Below are 11896 nucleotides of genomic sequence, written 5' to 3' on the forward strand. Positions count from 1 at the left end.
GTGTGTGCACTAAGTAATAAGGCTTATGTCTTATAGATGATTGAATTGAGAAAATTATATTTTCTTTCAATCTAATTGCCAGGTGCTTTAGTTTTTTTATTATTTAACATTTTAACCCTCTTCTTGATTGACAACATGAATATTTAAAATTTTAATACATTTAAAAAAATTAAAAAGTTTAATTCATCCTTCTAATTATCCTCTTCGATTTTCAATAATCTTTTAAATGTTTTGTAATAATTCAATCTCATGTTTAATTCTTCCCCATTGCAATGAGATTACAGTTTTTGTTGCCAGATTGAAATAAATGAAACAAGCTTAATACATATTTTAATACTCTAATAATTATGGTTGCAATCTTTAATAAATTGTCTAAAACTTTAATAGACATGCAATATGGTTTTCAATATTTTGTAATTTATCTTTTTAGTATCTCAAAAAATAATACGTATTTAACATTTAATTCTTTTAAGTGTAATAAAGATAATTAATTTTATAAATCATTACGCATTATGTGTTTTCACTACAAGGAAAAGCGTTTTTTCGACGCAAAATATCGACGGCTATCTCTCCCGTCGATATTTTTCGACGACTTGCTGTGGATATTTTAAAAAAAGATAATTAAAAATAAACTAATAAAATCGAAAGCTTGACCGTCGATTTTTTTTTATGTTGCATTAAACCTTCTTTAACTATAGTCATAGTGTCGACGAGTTGGAAGGCGAAAATACTTTTATTCTAAAATCGACGGATGTGACGTTTATTTTTATATTTAAAATATTGACAAAGCTCCCGTCGATAAATTTAAACGGTCTAGATTACTTTTTAAAATCAAATAAATGGTGTGGATTTAATGCATAAAATAGACATAAAAACCGTTGCTTTTTTTAAAATTAAAATCGACAACGGTACCGTCGATTTGTATTGCTAAAAACACCATCCCCGCCTCCACTTCTCGCCTCCAAGTCCACAAACACCATTTTCCCCCAAATTCCTCACCAACCCTCATTTTTTCATTTTCTTTTCTGCATTCCTCATCAATCCGCCACCAAGCTCAGAAACAACCCTCATTCTCTTCTGCCAGCGTCACGGTTGCGCCATCGTCACTCCGTTTGCTCGTGCCGCCTGTCGCTCTGCTGCTGCCGCGCCGCCGTCGCTCCTTCTCTCTGTTGCTGCCACGCTCCTCCTACTTTGGTCCTTCTCCGTTCTCTCTCAATCAAGCTCACAAGAACAGGTATCGTTTTCATAGCCAACTTCAGTTTCATTTGGAAATCCCCTATTTCAGGTGTGAACTATAACCTAATTGTAATATCCTGTCTTTTAAATCTAGAAATCCTGGTCATCATGTTTATTCTTGTTCTATTTTATTTTAAGAGCTAAGACTAAGTTTAATAATTCTTCAAAGCCGAGGGATTATTAGATGCTTCTCCACTTTGCATTTTGAATTTTCTTGGATCCTTCTTCCTTCACTCGGCACTCGCTCACTACTATATTCAATCCATGTTGTGTTGATGTGAGTAGTTAGAGTTAGTAATAATGGCGGAGGTGCTTCGACGAGGTCGCTCTCTGGCTGAGACGCCAAAATATTCAGTTGCTTCCATTATTACTGTTATGGTCTTCGTCTGCTTCGTCGTTGAGCGCTCCATCTACCACTTTGGAAAGGTACTACAACTTTAGTTGCAGATTACGTGTATGATATAAGTGATTCAGTTACAGTAATAAATGTTACTTCATATTGCATAATGTGCTACGAAATAGATTATAGGCGGTTTCAGATCTTAGGGTTGGTGAAGTGTATAAATGGAAGGGTGATTAACACAAGTAATTTGTTGAATCTTGTGAACGTATGAAGCTTCTTTTTCTTGGCTGTGCAGTGGTTGAAGAAGACAAGAAGGAATGCTCTCTTTGCATCACTGGAAAAGATTAAGGAAGGTAAAACAAGCACTTTAATAATAATCAATGATATGATACTACTGATTTTTTACATGGTACTTGACTTGGATTGTTCTTTTTTGCTAGAGTTGATGCTACTTGGTCTTATCTCTTTGTTGTTAGCACAAAGTGCAAGATGGATCTCTGAAATATGTGTAAATCATCACTGTTCAATAGCGAGTTTTATATTTATTCTGAAAAAGACCTTGATACGAACTAGAATCTCATGCCCGAAGGTTCATCCTTTTCCCCTGATGAAACTGATATTCCAAAGGGACTAATTAGTGGTCCATTCAATCAATGGCCTGTGGTAATAAGCTTTCAGTTATGAGTTAGAAATTACATTTATTAGTAAAAGATACTAATAAATGAATGAATGCAGGGGCACGAGCCATTTGTTTCATATGAGGGTCTTGAGCAGCTGCACCAGTTCTTGTTTGTTCTTGGGATCACTCATGTTCTATACAGTTGTCTGACAGTCAATTTGGCAATGAGCAAGGTTGGTCGGCAATAGACTTTTCCAGCTTATTATGGCATCACTTGCTTGTTTCAAGCACATGTTGTTTCTCCTTTGCTTTGGCTCATGTTTGGTTGTCTGGTCCATATGTTTCTGGTTATGTGGGGCTGACATTGTTGCCTTTCATGTACTATTGTTTGTTTTCCATTTGTTCCATGCTTCTTTAGATTTATAGTTGGCGCAGATGGGAAAATCATACCACAGTTGCAGCGGATGGAAATCTGCAAGGTGCATAGCATACTATATAGCATAGAATGGTTTCACAAACCAAGACAGGAATTTTAATTTGTCAATGTAGTAACAAATGAAAATTTCTGTTGTAATAATCTAACAATAATCTCTTATTGTTGTACAGGAAAGAGAAACAAGGTGATAAGGCGGCAGATAACCTTTGTTTTTCATCATGCTTCACATCCATGGAGCAGGAATCCAATACTCATTTGGATGGTGATATATCATCAACACTTTATAGCTTCATATCCTTAATTTTTATTTGCAAGCTTGCTTTTTCATCCTCGTGGCTGATAATTTGTGGTGTCAATTTGCAGCTTTGTTTCCTGCGCCAGTTTAGGAGTTCTATAAAAAAAATCAGACTACCTTGCACTCCGTCTGGGTTTCATCACTGTAAGTTTTTTATTTATTGAGATAATAATTCATAATAGGAGATTCTTTCATCCGTTGTTGTTCCTTGATCTGTCAATTCTGTTTTTTCAAATATGTTATTCAAAGTGGATTAAGCTGCTCTCTTGCAATCACTATCATTTCTAACATCATTAACATACTGTTCACCTTCCTCACTAGCTGATTCCATGTGATCCTAACCTGTTTTATAAATTTGCAGGAGCACAGATCGCCACTGTCATATAATTTTCATCAATATATGGTTCGAAGCATGGAAGATGAATTTCATGGCATTCTAGGCATAAGGTCTGAAATGGATTTCATATGTTCTAGGCATAATTCAGTACTGCTAGCTACTTGAATTTTGTATACAATAATTATTTCTAATTTTTTTATTAAATACTAATTATTTCTTTGGTGTTGGATTTTTTTTTTAGTAATTCCATATTGAGGAGTTACAATTTCTCTGTATTTTTGGTCCTACCAATCTACACAAAACTCATCAAAGGTGGCTTTAGAATATGGATTTACAAGTAATGATAATGGTAACAAAGATAGATTGCATATGGAATGAAACTATCATTTGATATATTATATGATTATGTTTTAACATATATGATTAATTGAGTATCATAAACATATCAATCTAAATTCTTTTTTTTTTCATTTTCTTTTTTAGTGGAGACAGAGGTGGGAAAATACCAGTGATAGGAATACGATATTGGGTTAAAGCTCTGGGATTATCTCTAAAGTCTAGTTGGTAGAATTGGTACCATGACAATCAGGTTCCATTTAATTTCTTAGTCTTTTCTAATATAACCATTTTTTATTTTTTTTGATAATAACGGTTTTTAAATTTTAAATTGTGTATTATCATTATTTTTTAGTTAAAGAAACTGGAGATTTTTGTTTTGGTTTTTTAAGGACATTTTAGTTTTTTACCATCTCTTGTGAATTTATTTCTGTCATCTTGATTGTTTATAATTTAACATATTGAGAATTATTGCTCCACGTAACTTTGTTAAGACGAATCAAATGCTAAATTTTCTTTGTACAAGCATTAGAATACGTGGATGAAAGGACCTATTATTTTACTCTAATGAAAATACCTATTATTTTGTTTAGAGTTTTTATGTTAGAGGATTATTTATTATTTTGATAAGTTTGTAAACTCATTATTTTTATATTTAGAAGTTTATTTATGTAATATTTTGTATGAATTTTATTTCTATATTTAAAAGTTTATTTGTATTAATTGTCTACTAATTTTCAAATAGAAAAAATAATTAAAAAATTATAGCTATTAAAATCGACGGTAGCATTGTCGCTTTTTAAATTTAAAATGGACAAAAGAAACGTAATACAGACATAGAATTTGTCGCTATCTAAGTAGTTAAATCGACGGCTATTTCGTCGATTTTATTAAATCAAATATCGACAAAAACTCTGTCAATTTTATATAATAATATCGACGGCGTTGTTGTCGATTTTATTAAGCATTTGTCGGTATCTAAATAATTAAATCGGCAGCTCTTTTGTCGATTTTATTGAATCAAATATCGACAGAAGTGTCGTCGATTTTAAATAAAAATATCGACGGCAATGTTGTCGATTTTAATAAGAAGGTAAAATTTCCAAACTCATATTATAGACGGAAACGCTGCCGATTTTATTAAATTATTATCGACGGCTATGCTAGCCGTCGATTTTATTAGAATTTTGAAAAATTGACAAGCTTAATAGCGACCATCTCCGCTGTCCATTTTGCCGTCCATTTTTAATATTATCGACAGCTTAGCCATCGATTTGGCCGTCGATTTTAACGATGTTTCTTGTAGTGTTTATAATGCATATTATCAATATTTCATCGAAACAATAATTTTTCTATTAGAGACTAATATTTCTATATAATTAGTAAACTTTTTTTAATGAAATCCTAAATATTTCTATATAATTATTAGAGTACTAACATTATTCTATATTTTTTTATTTTGTATTTCTAAATAAGATAACTCTTCATTCATTTCATGGTTAATTTCATTTGCCTTCTCATAAGCTTTTGTTTGTATTTGTTCTTTCATGCTTTTTAGATCCTTATTGTCCCCTAATGCATTTATGACCTTTGTGTATCTATCATTTACGATGTATTTTGTAATCATTTTTACTTGTATCTTCAACATGTACCCTTTTTATTTCCTTTGATAATCGTAATTTAAATCATGCCACGTGCCTTCTGCATTTTAGCTTATTAGGTAGAATGTTGCTTTAATATAATAGGTCTTCACTTTTCAATTTAATGCAAGGAGATCAACATGGTTTGATTATCCTTACTCCTTCTGAATAAATATCCAATAGTCTCCTTAAAGCTATCATTTTCTCCTCTTATCTGTTCATTTTCACTTTTCATATCTGCCAAGGATGTATGACAATTGCTTTTGGGCTCCTTTTTCTAGAAATTAATCCTGATATGATTATATACTATCCTTCACTTGATCTTGCATAATGTTTTTAATTTTTTAAATAGTTTTATTTATTTTTCAGTTTTATTTTTTCTCCGTTATTTTTATTTGATTATCATTTCTTTCTTTTTGTCATGATACAAATTCAGGACGTTGGAGAGATCCCTGCATTGTTCTATAGGAGCTTTAAGGACGTTATATCTAACTCTTTTTTGTTCATCGATGCTAATGGTGATAGGATCAACATAAAAATTCAAAAAGAGGATCAAACTACCATCATAGTTCAAAGTTATAAGCAACTATTGGAGATATATCGTCTTGACCATGGTGGTTGGCTAAAGCTGAAATATGTTGGTCGTGACAAATTTCTTATTGATTAAGCAATGGACCACAACATGTACGTAGTTTCTAACTATATAGTCCCCTTCAAGTTTTTATCGGATAAAAAAAAATTGTTAGTCCATGAAAATAATGTGGACTCAACTGCTCATGCATCTGGAATTGATGGGGGCTTATATATTCCTTCAATTGATATAGCCCTTGCATTTTTAACGGATCTTCCTGATAATATGATTGAATTGATAGATCAACTTTCATCTAAAAATCATTTATTGATGCCTTCAACACTCTCCAACGAAGTTCCTTTCATTGTTCAGAATGATTTGTCTTTCATAAAGACTTTAGGATTTTCGAATCATCTCATGAACTCCTTTTTTGGAGATTTAGCCAATTAGGATGTACCTAAAACCCCTTCTAATGTAAACATCTCTCATCTTACTCCATATGTAGAGGAAGTATATGAGAATAATTGGGTATTTTTAGAAGGAATGCATGTTGCATTGGACCATTTAGAAGTAACAGTTGCGAATAATGATTCGAATCCATTATCAGGTAGCCTTTTTTCATCCATTAAATCAGATGCAACCCCTTTGGTTTATTCTATTGTTAAGGTTGTTACACCATACCAGGCTGACCATTATGCAATGGTATGTATTTTGATGAATATTTTGTTTCAATTTTGTTCTAAAACACTAATTTCCATGCCATCAAAGTCACTTTGTTGATTATGTTTCCATTTATCTTTAATTTATCAGCTATTACCGGCCAAATTTGCAATGAAGGCTTTCCCATATAAGCTTGATAAGATCAAGGTTAAACAAAGAAACAAATATTTTTGCGTGATGAAATTAAGATGGAATTTTGAAAGGTCTAATGGTGTATTCATCACGAAGGGTTGGTCTAGATACTACAAAAGGAATAAGTTAAAGGGTGGCAGTGTAATTAGGTTTAGTGTATCTTCTATTGATGAGACAGTAATGGATATTACTGTTTTGTCCCATTAGTTAATTGTGATTAGAAGTTCTCTATTACAAATTTGTAACTAGAATTCTGGACTGTAAAGCTTTACTATTACAAGTTAATGCCACTATATATCATTAGCTGTGTAACGTTTTTTTTTTTTTGGGTTTATTTATGTTTTTTGTTAGGTATAACTTATATTCAATGCAATGTTACAGTTTAATAGTATATTAATGTGTTTCTTATTGGTGTTTCTCTATTTATCCCTCCTTTTTTTGAAGATTAAGATTTCACCATTACTGAATTTGTTCCAATATTTTACTTATCTGTTTTGATTCTTGCTTGCACTTTCTTACAGTTTCTGTTAAGGATTATTAAGAGTTTAAATTTTATTTTTTTGTTTCTATAATTCTTGATCAGGACGTAACAGACATTTCATATATAACCTAAGCATGTTTGTGATTGTTATTTACTCTAATTTTACCTTTGTTTTTTTGCTCAGTATATCTATATTTAGTTTGTTGTCATAAAACATGTAGTTCTAATCTATATGCAAATTTTATATTTGAAAAAATAAAATAATTCATCATACTTTTAATCAGTTAGAATTTTCTGATCATCATGGTGAATGTGTTCTCATGTGGTCTGCTGCTTTCTATCCTCTTTTCAATAATCTATAATACGTTGTATAATGCTTCAATATTGATAGATTCTTTTCCCCTTGATATGTTTATTGTCTATAATTAAGATTTAACTATTTTTTAATTTGTTCATATAATTTATTTTTCTGTTTTAATTCCTGCTTGTACTCTTTTTACAATTTTTGTTTCCAATTATTAAGAGATTAAATTGTTTTAGTAATTCTTAATCAGGATCTTTAGACATTCTATGTCTATAACAGTTGAACATGATTGTTATGGATGCCTATTTTAATTTTATCCCTATTTTTTAGTGTCTATCTGTATTAATTTGATGTCACATACCATGTAGTTTTTCTCTATATAGAAATTTTATATCTGGAAATTAAACCAAACATCATGAACTTGTTGAGTTATAATCTTGGGATCATCGTGTTGTTTTTTCATATGGTCTATTGCTTTGTATTTGGTTTTTAATAATCTTTTAAACATTTTGTAATGCTTCAATCTTATATTTAATTCTTCCAACATTTTAACTAGATTCCAGGTTTTGTTGTGAGATTGAAATAAATGAAACAAGTCTTAAGATTGTTATAATTCTATTGTTATTATTATTGTTGCAATTTTTATCAAATTGAATAAAACTCCAATACATATGCAATCTGGATCTTCTTTTAAAGCACAACAATTAACAATTAATCCCCTAACATCCACATTGAATAAAACTAAACAGAAGTATTTTTTAAATTATATGCATTGCCCTCATAAATAGTTAATAGCACATTTATTAATAGTAGATTTATCTGTAAGCACATTCATTCACTATTTTAAAAGTAATACCATACCTGATTATAATTTTAAGGATTATAATAAAAAAGTTATTTTTCTGCATGATCACATAAATCACATATCACATAAATGATTTTATAAGAAGATGCAAAAGAGATAAAGTCATTTATATTTGGGGGTAACTGTTACCTGAAATTTATTGCATAGTCTACTTACTTATAACTACATCTTAACTTAGATGAGATGTTAAGGCACCTTTTGCTTCAAATATTCATTTATTTTTTTTATTCCCTCTGTAAAGTGCCTTGGATAAGCAACATGTTCAACATGCATTCGTAAATCTAGCTTTTTTATTCTTATGATAGTAAGCTATAATGATTGAATTTATCAATATTCACCAATATTTTTCAAGCAATTCATCATTCATGTTATTAAATATCATTTAATATTTATCTTTTTTGGTAGATTATCATGAATATATGTTTATAGTTTGCATATATATCTTCTTGCCATATAATCTCATTGTCATCTAGCAATCCTATTACCTTTTGGAAAAAACTTGCATCTTATAAAAATTTATTTTATATTTATACATTCAGTAGTTTTTGTTTCAATCATAGTAGTATGTCATCTCCATTCAACATGCTTAAAGATCTTGACCTTGCTGCTGCTAATCAAGTTTGGCATATCAAAATTCGTATTATCAAAATATGGTCTATTACCATAGGTGAAGAAAAGTTTAGGAGGCCCAACTTAGAGTTGGTTGTTATGAATGAATTAGTAAGCTTTTGTTATCATAAGTATATTTAATTCATAAGAGCAATATAAAACATGTGATTATGCAATCCTCCATTTTGATTCTTTTTTTGTCACAATTTGCTAATTTTTTAGAGCCATCAGATATAATGTTCTGTTAGAAATTCTCTGAGGAGATTCTTTGAATAGAATTTAATTGAGGGTAAAGTGTACTCTACAGTTAATTTCTCACTTGAACTTAATAATCAAAAGTACAAGCCAACAACCCATGCTCTTTGTGTTTTCTTCAAGAGGAAAACTCAATGTCGTTCATTAGAGGATATTAACTTCTCTAATAATATTTTTCACTTTGTCTCAAATGAAATGATACTTAATCATGATAATCACCAATCTCACTTGATAAGTACATCTCAAATATCATTATTTGTTGTATTTTTTGTTATGTGATTATAACATCGTGGTCTTATGAGTTTTTTCGATACAAATGTCGTTGGATTGTTAACCAAAAAGGGTGATATAATAGAGTTCATAAAAATGGAAAAAAGTCTATATACATGGTGATTGAGTTTGATGATATGAAGTATGTTTATAAATTTTGTTTATTTAAGTTGAAATGGATTTTTTTGAATTATTATTTACAAATTATTCATTAGTTGTCATCACTATATCCGTTGGTTTATGTAGATCTAAGGGTAAAATAAGGTGTACTTTGTTGAAGGATTTTACTAATAAACTGGTGAAACACATGGAGGAATAGTCTTTTACTGAATTTATAATCATCCTGCAGTTTGCCAAGTTTAACATCTTCAAGGGTATGCTATTTATTTTACCTCAAATATAAATTATTCATTTATTTAGGTCTTCATACATGTTAACATACATATTAATTTATCCAATAATGTAACATAAATACTCTTTATTCAAATATTAGTGTCATTGTATTTTATTCATTTATTTTTTATAGGAACTATGGGCATATCTAATACAAATTATAACTCTACCTTAAACATTAATGCTGACCTTCAAGAGGTTAAGAAATTTAGACATATGTATAAATTTTGCTTTTTTCATAGTTTTGTAATGGATAATTAATATAATTAGTTGTTAGACATTATGTTAAAATATATACTTTTTTTGACAGATTTATTATGAAGAATGACAAGACTTCTAACCAGCTTTCTCAAATTGCATCTGATGCTTCAATGTCACTCGAGCAAGATCTTATTAGCCATACCCCTTACAAGCCCAATTGTGAACTTAAGGAGACCACTGAGGTTTTATATAAGTAGTTTGTAATGTATTTTTAAGAATTATAAATCATGTACATTCTCTAAGATTCTACTCACAAATTTATGATTTTTAGAGTGGCATATTTGTTACTATTGGAACAGTAATGTCTATCGATACTAGATTAGGTTGGTGATACAAGAAGTGTAAGATGTGCTTTCATTCACTTAAAGAGGATGAGAATTTATACTATTGCTATTCATGTGATATTTATCTTAATACTCATGTCCCTCGGTATGTGTTATTATACAATTCAAGTTAATTAGTCTAATTTTCTCTCTTGGAGATCATTATCATATATTCTTTCCAAATGTCAGTTAGTATTCACCTCAGAGTATCTGATGAAATGATTTTTGCTTCATTTATTATTTATAATAAGGAAGCCTCCAAGTTTCTTGAAATTTTTGCTTCTGAACTTCGATTGAAACAGATAGCAAATGTATTAATTTTTGCCAATATGTTGCTAATCTCTCCATGTATTTAATTATTTGATTATTTGATCATTATGTATGTGTTACTCAATTATAGGGTTATAACAAAGATAAATTTTCCTCTAAGATAAAATCATTTAGAGGTAAGAAGTTCTTATTCAAGGTTTATGTCAAGCTCGATAATATCAATGCTCTCCAGCCTTACAAGATATCTATTTTGAGGTTGACTGAAGATCCAACTATGTTGTCAAGTACAAGCTATCTGATGTATGAAATGAACAATACACGATTTATCCAAATAATTAATCTTAGTCCTTATAATTTTACCTTATTATTATGTAATCAACAGAACATTCCCATTGAAAATTCTAAACTCCAGAGTTTGCATACGGATTCTACTGATAATGCTAAGGTTACATACTTTTTATTTTTTTCTTTATAATAATTATGTGTTTATTCAATCTCATATTATCATATTTTGCTTGATTTCAGGAGATCAGTTCTTAGTCATGCAAAATTATTTCTCTTGATGGTAATGATGACTTTGTTACTCCCAAGAGAGGCATTATAGCTGGTGTTATGGCTAAAAAATTGGTGAATTTTTTTCAAAGACTGCCACTAATTCCTCTTCCAAATGTGGAAAGCTCTCTCATGATTCTGACTGCAACTTTGTCAAAGATCATGCTGACTAATTTAGGATATAATCTGTATCAATGCGGTTATCTATGTGGGTCAATGTAATGTTCTCTAATGTCTTTTTAATTATCTTAAAAGCCATGGAGAGCTTATGTTTTATTTTAGTATTTTTTGTCCAATAATCAAGTTTAGTTTGTTTGCCATGTGTCTTAGTAGTTGTTTCTTTATTTAGTCAAGTTAATGTTTAAGTGTTGTCCTTCGTCTGCTATTAATTAAGATGGGTTATAATTAGGCTATGCCTACATTATCTATCCTACTATTAATATTAGTTTTATGATGTGATCTTTTATTTTGTTTTTAGTTTCTATTTGATATAATATCTACATTACATGTTTTATTAGTGTATTTATATGTTTTAAGTTAAAGATTTCTTTCTTTTATTAGTAGTTAACATAGAACAGAATCTAAAATACCTTAAATTTAAATTGATGATAGTTTTTAGATTAACAGTTCCTTTTTTCATCAGTAGGT

At 29.9% G+C, this 11896-nt stretch overlaps 1 pseudogene; it reads left to right on the plus strand.

Moving 5' to 3' along the window:
• Window positions 1-1536: 1536 nt before the first annotated feature.
• Window positions 1537-5909, plus strand: LOC107607515 (MLO-like protein 4; annotated as a pseudogene).
• Window positions 5910-11896: the final 5987 nt, after the last annotated feature.

The sequence above is a fragment of the Arachis ipaensis genome, chromosome B7, assembly GCF_059453495.1.
Source record: "Arachis ipaensis isolate K30076 ecotype BB chromosome B7, ASM5945349v1, whole genome shotgun sequence".
Taxonomy (NCBI): Eukaryota; Viridiplantae; Streptophyta; class Magnoliopsida; order Fabales; family Fabaceae; genus Arachis; species Arachis ipaensis.